This window comes from Apis mellifera, linkage group LG13 (assembly GCF_003254395.2).
Source record: "Apis mellifera strain DH4 linkage group LG13, Amel_HAv3.1, whole genome shotgun sequence".
Lineage (NCBI taxonomy): Eukaryota > Metazoa > Arthropoda > Insecta > Hymenoptera > Apidae > Apis > Apis mellifera.
Genome location: NC_037650.1, coordinates 5,195,316 through 5,211,150, shown reverse-complemented (window position 1 = coordinate 5,211,150; position 15,835 = coordinate 5,195,316). Strand labels below are relative to the sequence as shown.

The window sequence follows — 15,835 nt, the reverse complement described above, 5'->3', positions numbered from 1 at the left end:
AGGGGGTGGGATATTGTTTTCTCGCTTCTTTAACCACGGAATATGAGTACGAAAAATGGGGTTGAATGGAAAGCTCGTTGAAAATAACGTGGACAATGTGGTCGGAACGAAGAAGCGCAGTTAAATTGCCTTTGTTTCGAGTCTCTTTAAACGTCGAAGAAGTATGTATTCTATGTATTTCGAAATTTTTTAACGTCTTAATAACAGTCCTTTTTTAATAATCAACTCGCATCGCAAGTAATGGGATGTAATAAAACAAACGATACGAATTGGAGCAGTCGAAGAAGCAAAGTCGATCTTCTTTCTTTCAACGTTCGACGAAATGAATTTAATCGTTATAGTTATAAAAGAAAGAAAGAAACATTTTTATCCGAAAGAAGAAGAAAGCAAAGAAATAAAAAAATATAAGAAAACGGGAACGACAGATAAAATTTTCATCGTTTAATTTAATTTAAAAGCTTCACTTTTGTTCATTTCAATTTAAACTTCGGAACAATCAAAAACGTTTCGCGAAAAAAAGAAAAGAAAAGAAAAGAAAAGAAAAAATGGTTAATAGATCGTTGTAAAAACTAAAGAAAATGGCGGGACAGCAATGGTATGGAGTTATTGCAGCGTGTAGATCGAAGCGACCGTAAAATTCTATTCGACAGACGAAAAACGAATGAAAGATAAACGCGGCCAGGCGAATGAACAACGATGAGCAAGCTATAAAACAAAGCCTTAGTCAATTGTCAGGACCGATGGTTATATCCCGTGGTGGAAGGAATCGTGGAAAAAAATGGGAGGAGGGAAAAAATGGGGGGAGGGAGCGAAAAAGAGAAAAAGAAAGAGAAACAGAACTAGATAACAAAAATATCGAATCGAATATGTTTCGCGCGAGACTTATTTTACTCGCCCACGGTCAGATAAATTCCTCGGTTATCTTTTTCATCATTTGACAATCAGAGATTATTTTTTTCTTTCTTTCTTTCTTTCTTTCTTTCGAATCGAAAAATTATGGATGTACGCGGATAGTTGGACGGGGTGAACGGGGTTCCAATGTTTGAAGCTGTACCAGAGATAGAATAGAGGCTGATGTTATAACGTGATCTGAGAGGATGTGAAACGAGGAGAAAAAGGATGGGAAAGAAAATAAGATCGAAACCAATAGAGTGGACAGAACCAAACGGAAAAGGTGGATGTATGCTGATGGAACGTAAAAAGATAGTAAAATGGAAAAATGGCGAGTTGCATTCGATGGAGGGACACGTTGGAGGGAGGGACGAATTGGGGGAGGAGAGGGGGATAGTATTATTGGAAGCCGTATATTTTCGCGGTGAATACCATTTTTAATTACAACTGTGACCCCATAAGTCGATCCGATATGAGAGACAACATTTTCTCGATTTAATTAAGCAATTTCGCTTCGCAGAGGTTTCTTCTTTCGCGAAACACGGCATTTTCGGGCATCGATTTATACAAATTATCCTTCGAAACGGGGGACGAATCCCCGTTTTTCCGACGATTATCCGACCAATTAATCGCGTGCATTAAATATTTCCTTCTATTTCTGCTCTCATCCGATATCAAACACGCGTGTATTATATTAAAAAGTTGTTGATAGGTAACTCGGGACGGCAAATTACGCGAAATTTCAAATTATACCGTAATGTAAATATGCAAAGCAAGTTAGCCTTTCGATTCCCAGAGATGAAGCTCAGTTATTTGGTTTGCCGCGTTTATTAGCGAACCAAAATTTTCCCACCCGACAAAATGACCCTTTTCAACTCCGCGGTGCTTCCCAATTTCCTCCATGTTTCTCCTGATTTTCAATTCTCGTTTCTGCTCGTTTTGACGAAGCGCACAAATCTCTTTACTTTTTTTTTTTTTTTGGAAAAATAGTCGAATCGAATTCATGATTCTTTTATTTTATAAAAGAGATTATCTCGTCGAGATAATTCGATCGAATTCGTAACAGATTTCGTTTCAAGATTTCGTCGGCCAGTAGCTTTTTCCGAAGCTTTCCGAATGAAGACGAATTTCGCGATAGTCAAACTAAGGGATAGGATAAAAATTTATCGAAAAAGAGGAGACATTCTTCTCTGGTTGGTGAAGAATTACCAACCAGAGAGATGAAGAAAAATCGTGCCAATTAAATTTTAGAACTCGGCGAAACGTCGATGCCATCTGGTTTCATACTTTATATCTCCGTCTGGAAGTCTTTCTTCCCTTGAAGGATGTCGATAAAATCATACGACGGGTCATCTAATTGTTTTCTTCAACAACTTTCGGAAAGAGGGTCCCGTGACAAACGATGTCTCTCCCTATCAGTCATTCGATTATTTCTGCGGAAAACTCTTTTCCTCGAGCGAAACACCAGGCCATCATATAATTTTTAATTCTCCACCTTTTGTCCCTTTCTTCTTTATTCTATTTTAGCAACGAAAACGACTCTAAACGGGGATCGTTTCTCCATTTCGAAAAGACGCGTAGCTTTCAAGAGAAGCGCTCGCGATTAGAATATTTTTGAAAATGGGACAAGACAGAGATTGAACAATTAGGACGGTGGAATTAGAATTAAAAATTTCAAGCCTGGCCTCGGCAGAGGCGCGCCGTGGCACCAACTCTCTCGTGGCGAGAATTCGAGTTCAACAAAAAGAGGAAAAGGAAGGAAATGAGAGAGAAATATTTTTCTTCCTTCCTCCTTAATGCGTTTCTAATATGACGGTAGTAAGAAAGAAATTTATACGCGCTTTTAATAGAAACTGTGCGCAATTCTAACCTCTTTATGATATTAATAAGAAGAAACAGAGCCGAAAAAAAAAAAGAAAAACAGAGATATTAATTCTAACTCTTCCCATCCTCGCGAAGAACATCTTTTATAAAGAGATTACGATCGTTGGGAAAATATCCTTCCTTTTAATCGGTCAATAATCGATCGATTTTCCTTCCCCCCTTATATATTTCTCCACACCGGCGGGAAACCGGGACATTATTTCATTATTTATGAATCTACTTTTACCGTCAACCTGGACGCTTTTTCGATTGCAAGCAGCCACGGATTAAATTACCATCGGCCGGCCGAATTAAAACGCTAATAACCAACGCGCCCGATATTTATTGGACAGCTTTAGAGGAGTTAAAGTCGAAATCCGTGCGCTGTGTTCCGCCTTCGCCCATCCACCCCTCCCCCGACACTCTTTCTCTCCCCGCCCGGTTCTCCCTCGTTACGCCTGCACCTTTCACCCTTTCCACAAAGCGTCCCAAACTTTTACGAACCCTCTCGAGTCTGGCAGCGCCACCATTGTTTCCCAAACAGGGGTTGTTACCACTTTTATGAGGGAGATTTCGAGCTTGGCCGGGCAGATAACTTGGCTACCGCTCGTCGCTTAATCGGCCGCCATACCCTTCTTTCTCCTCCTCACCACGCCTACCAACCCTTTTTCGCCGCACAATTTTAACCTCCCCCTATTCGTTCTATTCGTTTCGTGATCCCCGCGCTCTCCCCTTTTGGAATCAAGCGATTTCGGGATCAAGTGTAACGGGCCATTTCGGCTTCAACCTGCACTGTTTACGAGCGACGGCCTCCTTCCTCCCTTCCCCATTTTTCCCACGCGGAACCACCAAGGGAGGAGAATATGGAAATTCGAGGAAAATCGCGACCATAAACGCTCGATAATTTCCTATGTATATATATATAGGGATATTATATATAGGGATAGGATGACGCGAGTTTCTAAATCTGACGAGCGTCATAACTCGTGCTCAATGTTGAGCTTTTAATCGCGGCCATCTCTGCTTTATGCGACCTGTGCCAGTGATAACGTCGAATATATATGGTTCCATTAAGCCGCAGATTTTTCAATGAACCTGACACAATGGTTTCTATCTATTCGAACGGTTATACGTTTCCCTCCCTCCCCCGGCTTAATTAATATATCACGAACGAAGGGGTGGTTACGAATCGAGAGGTAAGTGGAAAGATTTAGGGAAGGATTTTCGATATCTTTCGTTTGGAATAATTTAATGAGAGGAGAAGAGTTGATTTTTTTTTCTTTTAAGAGGAGAAATTACTCAAAACGTAATAAATTACGATAATCTTTAGATAGATAATTCGATTCGAAATGATCCTTATCCGACGCTCTTCCATCAAACGTGATGGGAGTATCCAAGCATGCAGCTTGTTAATTAAGCATCGTGATAAATACTCTGCGCCCCTAAAAACTCGAAGGGATCCGTCATACGGCGTGACGAAAGAAAAGAATAAAAAAGAGGGAGGGAAAAATAACCCGCGTAACAAAGAGACAGAAAACAGACGGAGACGGATCGACGCGGATAAAAAAGATGAAAAGGGACGAACGGTTTAATTTATTCATCGACACCCCAATAGCATTTTAGACAATGAAACGGTATCGATTTTTATTTTTTTTTCCCCTCCCTCTTCTCTCTTTTTCTCGTACGTACGCGAGCGATATCGAATCGTACAGTGGCATAGCGTGGCACGAAACGGGGCTAGTTTTTTCAGAAGGGCTGACCTTTCGGAGGAGAGGGAGGCCGAAGCGAGAGAGGATAGGTTTCATTTAAGCGTATCAATGGCCGAATGTGGGCCGGCCGGTGTTCCGGATCCGGGCTAAAAACGCTTATACGCCACTTTCCTATCCAACAATTCTCATCCCCGATTAACTTTTACGCCACCACCGGCGTTGCCTCCCAACGTCGAATGCATAAAAATTTCATCGAACGGCATCGGTCACCGTTCCAGGACTAACGTGTGCGTAATGAAAGCGCTACACGTGCCGCGAGAAATAACGATTCTCTCTCTGTCCGTCTTTCTGTGTTTTCGCTACTCTCTCTCTCTCTCTTTTACTCTGCGCGTTTTTTTTTTTCAACAACCTCTCGCCACTCGTCGACGAAAGTGCCAGGGGGATGAAAATGAACCGTGTCCGCTTGAACCGAGGCCGGGTAGCCGGCTACGTTTTCGAATATTTCGGTAATTGATATTTCGAGTTGAGCCACGCGCGATCGTTTATTTTTCGCGCTGACGGTCGTTGGATCGAAAAAAAGAAAAAAAAAAAAAATAAAAAAAGAGAAAAAAAATTCTTTCCATTTTCTAGCCATATCCCGAATCTTCTCGATCGATTTCTCTACTTCCCGTTTTAATCGATTCATCGTAAACAGGATTCCATCGCTCTCGTCCATCGAACGAATTTGCTATCCGCTCCAATTGGTTACCAATGCTTTGACAATGGCGTCGAGGGTCGGGGTACCGATATCCTCCTCTTTTGAACCGGTGCAAGAGATCGAGAAGATTTCACAACAGTCCTCTCCCCTTCCACCGCTCTTGTCGCCGCTCTAATTAATTCGTTTAAAGGAATATGCTTATCGAAGGTTGATTAAAAGAGGAGGAGTACTTGGGATGAAACGTACAAAGGACGGAAGGAGGGAGAAGTTGCGATAAGAAGGGCGAGGATAAACGAAAGGAGGGGGAGGGAGCGGAATCTTGGTCCCTATTCGCTCTCCCCTTTCACTATCGGTCTATAACACGTGAAGGGCCCTCCTCGATAAATCACGTTCTCCAACGGCGTGTAAACAGGGCCGACTTAATAAATCTAATTATCTGCGGCGAAGGCGAGAGAAGGCGTTCCAACCGAAGGGAAAATAATTTCTCGCGGAAGGATTTTTCGGTGCTTCCGATATCGGAGCTTCCTGTTCGATCGACTTTAAAACTGTCCGTAAGGGAATATTTATTAGTTTGAAGAGAGATTCCTCGGGTAAATGTCGAGCGCTCTGGCATACAAATTTTATGGAAATTTCCCCGGGTATCGTGCCATGTTTGCCCCGTTAAAACGATTTCTATAAATTTCTCCCCGTGAATTCAAATAAACGTTCCTTATCCGATATTTATTTTCTTTCGTTTTTAATATCCACGGGGAATATTAAAAAGTTTCGAAAGAAGAAGATATTCATTTGCTATTTAATTTGAATAAGTCTTGGAATATTTCGTTTATGATGTATTCCATTTTTCCTCTCTCTCTCGTTTCGTCTCTCTTCTCATCATCCCTCTTTCAAAAACTTTCTTTTCCCCCGAAACATTTTGATTAGAGATTTGATACCGTGTTTCACGAACTGTCTTAATTCGCGACGCAGAATTCAAAGGATCAATTGCCACGAATCAAGCCATCTTTCAAGCCGTCTTTTTACTTAAAGAAATTGAAAACGTCACGAATAAATCTCACGTTTCGCGCCTTCTTCCCTTCCTTCTTCGCTTCCCACCCTTATTCACTTTCTTTCTTTTTTTTTTTTTCACGCGTCCCTTCAATCCCTCGTAAATTATACATACAGTCGATACAGTCTCCATAACGTAACACGTGCACATATCGAAAAAGCACATATTCATATTAATCGATGTTCGTCAATCCATATGTCAATTAATTATTGTACTTGAAAATACATTCCAGCCCTTCGTACATTATATTTCATTTATATTTCATACTTGGAAATAATATGTTAACACATATTTGGTTCATAAACTTCTCATTAAACTAATTAATATCGTTACATCAATCCCAAAGTGTCTCTTCCATCCATTTCCAATTACCTACAAATTAATTCAAAATTATAGTAATAACCCGTTCGATTCGATCATTTTTCTGCCTGATCGAATTCCTACAAATATCTTTCTTCTTCCAAATTTCTTCCCTTCCCCATTTTTCTCATCTCTGACTCAATTTACTAACCTCCTTCTCCCCTTTTCTTCTCTTTTCCTTTTTATAATTTTTATTCCAAGCTTTTCTCCCTCCTCGGCCATCGACTTCTCGACGTATCTCCTCCATCTAGTGTGTCGCGACTACGTGTTCCCGTGTCAGATTCACTCGTCGTTGCAGCGCATAAGGGCCTGTCATCTCGTTTTACCCGGAAGGCGGAAGTAAAATTTCTTCGCGCGGCGAACGTCGTTATCCTCCCTCGAACTCCCTCCCCTTCGAGAATTCCCACGCGGCGCGTCGTGAAACCGCAGAAACCGGAGTTTTAACGAGTTAAATAGCGCCGTTCCCTGCATTCCGTGCAAGATTTCAACCCCTGGTCCAACCATCCGTCATTTCTTTCTCGGCTCGATCATCCCCGAGCTTTTAAAAAAGGACGAAACGCGATAGGACGAGTGTTCGAACGATCTCGAGAAATTATTTTTATTTTCCCGCCAAATCGAATTCTTTAAATTTCATCTTTCTCCACTTTCTTTTCGTTCGTCGCGTCTCCTTCACTTTTCTTTCAATCTTGCAATGCTATACTCGAATTAATACATCTCTCGAACGGATTTCTCTTCCCGACGAGCATCTTCTCTTCTGGGTAATTTGGCGCGAGTGAAGAAGGAGAAAGAGGAGGAGGAGGAGGAGGAATCGGGTGGAAAAGTATTGTAAAAATAACGGGGGAATCAGTCGAGTATACACGGCTATAAAACAGGCAGTTTCGTCCGCTGAGACGTGGAATTATGTCCGGTCGACGCTACGACATCGTCGCGGCATAAATTCAAGCTTTAACGGGCGCAATTACGCGGTGAAACGATCGGGCAGAATTTTATCCATCCATCTCGTTCCACTCGAGAAGGATCTTCTATAATTTTACATCGAAACATTGAAATTTCGTCCAACATGAACGTAAAATATAAACCGAATATCGATTATAATTTCTACTCGAAGCGTTTATTTTCCCGTAGAATTGCATTTTTCTCTCTCTCTAGCATCGTTTCGAAAAGACACCAAATTTATCTACAACTATCTCTGAAAAGCATAGGCATGTTAAATCTCGACCAAAAATAACGCGCTATTCGCATAGCAACTCAAGAATAGCAAAATCAAGAATAGAGATCTCCTTCAAACTTTTCCCTCGCTCGATCGCTACGCGCGAGAGAGACAATTGCAATTTCTAAAATTTCGAGAGCGAGAAGAGGATCATTTCCGTGGCCATTGATTTCACGGATTAACTCTCATCTTCGTCGGGGAGGAAGTTGGCCGGAAACGGGCCACATGTGGTGGTGAAATTCATCGATATAGAAAGCCCGTTTCATAGGGCGGCGGGTTGTAATTACGATGATCGAACAACTTCGATGAGAAACCATCCCCGGCCGTCATCATCCCCCGCGATCGTTTCGAGTTTTCCAACATCTGCACCCTGGATCTGGCCTCTCTCTCTCTCTCGAAACGAACGTACCACCAACGAACGAGATCTCGACACGAGCTCTTAACGAGGGGGATCGAGGCTGAAACGACGTGAAACTTCTCAAGTTGCCACGATATCCAGCAGGATTTCGGGGGCCATCTCGATCGAGCGTAATTATGCAGGGAACGAGGGCTCGATCATAGTTGGAATAAACGGTTTAACCGGGCGCGAGATTAAAATTCTTTCAGGAGACCTTTTTTTCTCTTTCGTTGCGCGTATCGTTTATGCTTTGAGAAGAGATTTGGAGAAGATTTTCGAAAGTGGGATCAATTTGAGGCGAGTTTGCGAAAGAAGATGAAAATCGGAAAATGGGAAGGAAAAGTTGAATTAAATTCGTTTCTTCGAGAGAGAGACGAGATATTAATCGTTTCTTTCTTTCTTCGAGAGTACGGAATAAATAAGCAGTAGGAAAATATCCTATATGTTATAGGATGTTTCTTTAAGGGAAAAATGGAAAATATTCCACAATAATTTAAATATTATTCCAGTCGGTTTCGTTACATTTATACCGTGAACACTCGTGCGATGCATCTTAATTTAAACGTCGCCCGGCAAGGAAGATGAATGCGAATGCATTTCCTTTATTTCCATTATTAAAGTACTTGTGCGGATAAAATGCGATTACCACTTTGTCAAACCGACTTCTAACCCGTAATACACTTTATTCCGACGCATTAATCGCAATCCTTCTTTCTTTATTTTCACGTCACGTATTATTTACGCGATTAAATTTATACACTCTTTCTCGAGTTCTTCACCACATCTTCGAATCGAATCGAACTTGTAATTTCTCCGCACGCGACAATTTCCTCCCCTCTCCTCTCGATCGATCGGCTATCGATTTCTTCTCTCCCTTCCCAGGAGGGGAATATATATATATATAGATCGTACAATCGGAAATGACGAGATTTGACGGAATTTAGTTTTGATTCGCTACCCTCCGTGGAAATCCGGCAAAAGGAAGCACGATCTCGACGATATCGATATACACGTTTCCCTCGAACATCTCCTCCTTCTTTCTTCTCTGTCCTGATCTTCCGTTCGATTCCCGAGTGTGTTTTGAATCGAATGGAAAGTGGGTCGCAGGCAAACAAGCTTCGTTTATTTCACGTATTGCCGCGATGAGCCATAGAATTTTGATCGCGGCCACGAATTTTCAAATGCAAACGTATCTCGAAATTTATTCGAGAGCAAGTTGTGCACATCCCGTTCTATTATTTCCGCGGAAACGAATAATTCCAATAGTTCAAATAATTATCTTCCCTCTTTCTTAACGCTATTTTAAAAATACGTACATTTCGAGATTCTCATTTAAAAAAAAAAAAGAATTGGAAAGAGGATAAGAAACGAATAAACCAATATCGCGTTATTCTTAAGAATGGAAAATCAAGAAAGAACGAAATCAAAGATTCACGATGCTAACTTGTTTGTTCCCGAAAGAAACAACCCCGTCGCGTTCCACGGAAATTCCATTTTACTTCGCACCTATCAAATTTCACGAACGAAAAAACGATTCGAATCCTCTATCGCTCGTCCAAGCATCAGGATTCCCGTTGCATCGTCACGGATACACGGTTGTAATTAAATTAAAGGGTTCCGCGATTTCTCTCCCCCGCCCCCCTCCCCCAAATATCGTACAGAAAGCGGATACATATTGAAAGGACCGAGCGACAACATGTCCGCATTCTTTTCGCGGCACGCATTCGATTCGCATGGATACACGAATCGAATGTCAAACAGAGGACATCCGGTTCGTCGAACGGAGAAAACTGATCCCTCTGTTCAAACCCTTAGCACCCGTATTGTTCGAATATCCACGCCGCTCGGCCCTTTTTCTCCTATCCCCCGATTCGAAAATCCTCCTTTCGCACCATCTTTCCTACGATATTTCCGGCGAGATCGTGGAAACCAAACCGGGGATAAAATATCGAGTTTCCGACTACGTTTCTCCTTTTTCTTTCCAAGAGCTAAGTAGACTCCAACTTTTCGAACCTAATTGACGAACCGTGGCGATCGGCAATGTGACACCGATTCGAAAATCTTTAATCTTTCTAGCGTTATTATCGTCGGTTTGCTATATAGGGAGAGGTTTGTAGCAAAGGAAATTGGACGATAGCTTTCTACTGTGCACGTTTTCGTCGGCATACCCTCCCTGTTGTTCTCGAATAGGGAGGAGGCCAGGAAAATATCGACGACGAAGGGGAATTTCGGGGATATTTCGTCCATTTTTTCGTTTTGCATCCGAACAAATCCGATTAATGAATTGTAAGGATGTTTGATCATAATACCGACACGAGGAAAGTCGAGTTGTTCGGATGAATAGAGTGGATTCGAGATCGGAAAAATACTGTTTTAATCGATGGATTTTTTGGAACGAATCGAGATACCCACGAACCCAACAATCCTACGATTGACAGGATTTTACATGCGTTTCGAAAATGGATACGCTTTACAACAGATCTCTACAGATTTCGCAACGACCTCTAACGACCAATTACTTTCTCGAATTTCAAGAGATAATTTCAAGAGATATTTGGATGAAAACGTAAACCTTTCGAAAAGTCAAAATATGATTTTTTCGTCGTTTAAAAAATTTTGTTATCGTTATCGAGAGAAATCGTCCGAATTTTCCTTGCTTCGGAGAACGGGAAAAAGGAAAGGAATGAAATAAAGAGGAAGGATGGTATCGGTTCGATTGAAGGATCGATTCGCGAACCATCCAAATCCGGATGATCCGACTGTATGACGTTCGTTTATCCTCTCGACGATAAGCCATAGCTGAGTGTCGTCGCAAAAAACGATGCTTTCCCTTCGTCGCTGCCGTTCCTCCCTATCCTAGCTTTCTTCTCCTCTCCTCCCTCTCCCTTCCTCTCTCCCTCTCTCTCTCTCTCGACGCGCAGAAAGAGAGTTACAATCTTTTGAACGTCACGAAGATTCCTTACCGAGATGGTGCAAAAACTGATTGGTTCGCGGATGGCAACGATCGATGGGCGTTGATTCATCGCGCTGAATAACCCCTGGAAATTGAAAATGATGCGTTGAAAACGAGCTCCCGCTGCTCGTCGACGATTTCAAGCGTTCACCACCCTCCCCTCACCCCCCAACGTGGAATTTTTTCCTCGTAATACCGGTTATCAAACCGGTAATTACGTTGCTTTGTACGGATCCGATATACGGTTCGGAAACCAGTTCCGAACTCGAGAGATCGGGATAATAAACGGGGGCGGGGGCGTCGAGAACTTCGTTATTGTTTTCTGACGTGAACGAAATAACCAGGATAACGAGACGATGAAATAAATAATTGCTGAACTCGATTACGCGTGCTCGCACGGAGAGGATTATTCTTCCTCGAGATATATATATATATAGGCGACGACTTTGAAATAATTTCGCGTTAGTTTTAAAATAGAAAACTTTGCTCGTTCCCGTCGAATGAATATTATATCCACATTTTCCGTATCCGCGTTCACTATCGTCCTTCCTCCCTTCCCAAAATCGACCGTGTAATTTTAATTTTAAATTTTCGAACTCTGGCAAGGAAAGTACGAATTGTTTCCCCGATACGGTTAATATTCATGATGCCGAACGTGGTGCATATATATATATATATATATATATATATATATATGTTCTATAGCCATTCCACCGAAAAGCCGTGTTTCGCGGCTACGTAACAACCCGCCATAACATGGACCGGGCAACGAGACGACCCTCGGCAACTTGCCCCGTAAAGAGAATACGCTTGAAAGCTGATCCTCCAACTTGAAGCATTCCGCTTCGGGGGCGGAACACATGGGCGGAATCGATGTAGCCGATAATTGCAAAAGCTCCATCCCCCCGATCGGGGAGGAGTGTGTCCGATCGACCGGATGGAAGCTTGGTTATTCGCGATACGCTCGATATATTTATTGCATGATCGTCTTAATTGACTTCCGCCCCCTTCCAACGTTATCGGATTCCCGTTCGCTCCCGGAGCCACGTTACGAGTTCTTGAAATTGCGACTCGTCCTCCTTCCTCGTTGTTCACATTCGGAACAGTTTTGTCTCGATATAATCGAAATAACCGAGGAGGAGGAGGGAAAGGAGAAAGAGGAAGAGGAGGAAGAGGGAAAGGAGAAGAAGGAGGAGGAGAAGGAGAAAAACAACATCGATTTGACGTCGAGGCATTTCAAAATCCATTTGTATCTTTTTGAGAGAAAAGAAAAAGGAAGAGGATGATTCGAAAATTATCGGGGAAAAAATTGTAGGGAAACGTTGTTTCGAAGAAGAATTGTATTGCGATTTGTTGCAATTTTGTTTCGAAAAGGAGAGATCGAGAAGGGAAAAAATTCACGGATGGAAAGTCAATTATATACGATCGAGCAAATATCAAATATTCGTCGCGATGTCGAATGTATGAATTGATAGAATTTTCATAGAAAACACGGGTGAAAAGTTGATCCACTTTTCAGAGGACGATATTTCCACGCGTTTTGCCAAAGTGGTTTCGCGGATTCGCGAGGTACCTTTTAAGCAAACACGCCGATAACATCAAATTCCGCATATTCGATCCGACTACAAATCAACCACCGACAGTTATCTCGTTACACTTTCGATACTTTCGGTATTTATGGGGGAGGTAAAACGTAATCTACGTTGATCGGTTATTCGTGTATATATATATATATATATATATATATATATATATATATATATATATATATATATATATATATATATATATATATCCATCGTACAAAATTGTATCTCAATTCCTCTCCTCGCGTACGATATATTTGCTATTCCTACGTATTACATACCTCCCCCTCCCCCCTTCGTCGTTTCGTTCTATCGTCCGTGCCTCGTCCGATATTTTCACGGACGTGGTATATCTCGATTAAACGGGACAATGTCCGAACTTGAGCGCGAGGAATATTATTTAATCAATCGGCAGGACATCGTTTCAATCGATTTAATCTCGACTAACCGTTTGCTCCGACTAACCGCAGGATGAACGCGTTCCGCCTTTGATCATGGGGGATGATTAAAAAATCCGGGAGGGGAGGATGGGGATGGCAAATAAAAAAAAAAAAAAAAAAATGGACGAAATGGATTAAAAATTTTCATTAAATTTCTCTAACGGTGAACACGGATTTTTCATAATCCCCGATGCACGCCCACTGGTAAATTCAAAACACCAAACACGCGGCGCACCGGTGGCCAAAACCATTTTCATTATTCGTCTCACTTTTATACCATGGCATTTACAGCTCGAAATCCAACGGGCGTAACACCTCGCTATGTGGAGAATAATTCTATTTGTTACGTGTATATATATGTATATATATATTTTTTTTTCATCCTCCACTTCGCGTAGGTGCGCGCATTTCGCGTAAAAAAAAAAAAAAAAAGAAACATTCGAAGGTACAATATTAAATATTAACCCCTTAACGATCCTTTTTTCCCCCAAGAGTAATAAATCTTCTAATAAATCTCTAATAAATAAATTGCCAACTTTTCCCCCCTTTTACTTAATATTTCGAAATTCTATTATCCTGTTACGTTTCGTTTTTCGGGAAAAACAACGTTTACTCGGTGAAAACAACGGATTGACTTCGGATTAAAGCGAACTAGGGAAGAGGAAACAGAGAGTTTGTTTGTGAACAACAAAAGCTTCGAGACGTGCGTTCAAAGTGTAACGTGATCGCCGTTGTTAGGAGTTTATGAGTTTCTCTTTTCTCCCCCCCCTACCTCTCCCTCCTCTCTTATTCCTCTCTTTTTAAAAACGTAAATACATAACGTTCGAACGATAAAATACAATAGAATTAACAGAAATTTTTCCAAACTGTGTAATCGTAAGAAAAATATTAACGAATTGAAATATCGAATTAAAATATTTAATTACCGATTTTATGAATTGTTTTCACCGTGTTTTTAACATAATATATAATATTACTATTGAAAATATATACATATACATATATATATATTATAACATTATCGTTTAAATATCATTTATTGGAAAATGATTTCCAATAATAATATTTAAACGAAAGTTATAAATATATTATATATTAAAATTATATTAATATGATATTTTCAATAATAATATTTAGAAAATTATTATAATGATTCTATTTTCATATATAATTTGTACTTTATAACATTAATATATAATATGCTTATAACTTTAACTTTATTTAAATATTATTCATTGAAAATATATATCATTGGAAATAGTAATTTTATTTAGACAATAAAATTATAAATATATTGAAAGTAATAATTTTTAATAATAATATTCAGATGATAAAGTTGTAAACATATTAAGTTATATTAAAGTTATATAAGTTATAAATTATTGAAAATAATAATATTTTAATAATAATATTTGAAATATTATTATACAAATACTACTATTCTCAATAATAATATAATATTTAAATGATAAATTTCTTTTCTTGCATGATATGCTATGTTATTTTCAATAATTAATAACTTTAATATACGATATATTTATAATTTTATCGTTTAAATATTATCATTGATAATTTTTTAATACAAATATTAAAAAATTTAAATTATTTTCAATAACATCTATACAAAGTCAAATGTATGTAATACATTAAAGTTATAAATTACATGCTATCGAAAATAATATTATATATTACATATTTTTACAATAATTTTCAATAACAATATTTAGAAAATTATTATAAAAATATTGTAATATTACAACAATACTATTTAAACAATAACGTTACAAGTATATCGTATATTAAAGTTACAAATTATAAGTTGTAAAATTACTATATAATATGCGTGTAAAAATTAAAATAACACGAAAGAAAAAAAAGAATCAAACAGTATCGTGTTAAAATATAGCACTGCATTAAACTTATTGCAATAATCAACGACAATAGTAATATATTTATTACTATTATTAAAATTACTGCAATAATCGACGATAACAAAACGTTCGCGAAAGCATGCAAGTGTATGAATAAAAATATGAACGTACATACCCGATGCAGTTTTCGTGGAGTGGTCCTCTTCGCAGATTCCATCAAAAATTGGTAAAAATCCTTTTTGCGACGTAGAATTGCGACGAAACGTGAATAGGCGAGCACAACACGGCGCTTTGTTGATATTAACGCTTCGAACGCCGAAAGACGAATGCCGGCGTTCGAAGTGTATTTGTATCCCCTCTCTCCCATTTAATTCCGGCGGAGAAATTACGAACGTGGAAATATATATTTTAAATTAAAATTTTCCATCGGAGATTTAAGATTTATTGTTTTCGTGGTCCAGGATGGAAACTGCGCTTGTTTTTTCCTTCGATTACCGTTTCCAATCGGTATTTTCAACATCCGGTTGGTCTGAATAAAAACGAAATTGTGAAAAAAAGAAAATAAAAAAAAAAAAAAAAGAAAAAAAATAAGCGGTTGAATATTGAACAAAGCGGGACAACGCGACAACGTTTCTCATCTCGGATGGTTAAAGAAACACGCGAAAACGAGAATTGAATGGAAATCGAAGGTTTTTTCCTCTGTCGATTCATGACGAATTTGGCCACCATCGAAACAAATTAAACGATATCAAAACTCGACTGTTAACAAATGCGTTTGTACAAGCGTTATTGCCATTCATTCTCGCGTTTCAC

The 15,835-nt window shown here is 39.6% G+C and overlaps 2 protein-coding genes across 6 annotated transcripts in view; one reads left to right on the top strand and one right to left on the bottom strand.

The window, feature by feature from the left end:
• Nucleotides 1–15,835, top strand: part of LOC725354 — a 95,089-nt gene that overhangs the window by 39,581 nt on the left and 39,673 nt on the right. The gene's annotated exons all lie outside the window — the stretch shown is intronic.
• The window catches only part of LOC410442 (DNA helicase MCM9), an 80,980-nt gene that overhangs the window by 59,678 nt on the left and 5,467 nt on the right, over nucleotides 1–15,835 (bottom strand). For both annotated transcript variants that reach the window (XM_006560405.3, XM_026444733.1), the window contains exon 2: nucleotides 15,198–15,551. The gene's annotated coding sequence lies outside the window, so the exon portion shown is untranslated. The remainder of the gene's footprint in view (nucleotides 1–15,197; nucleotides 15,552–15,835) is intronic.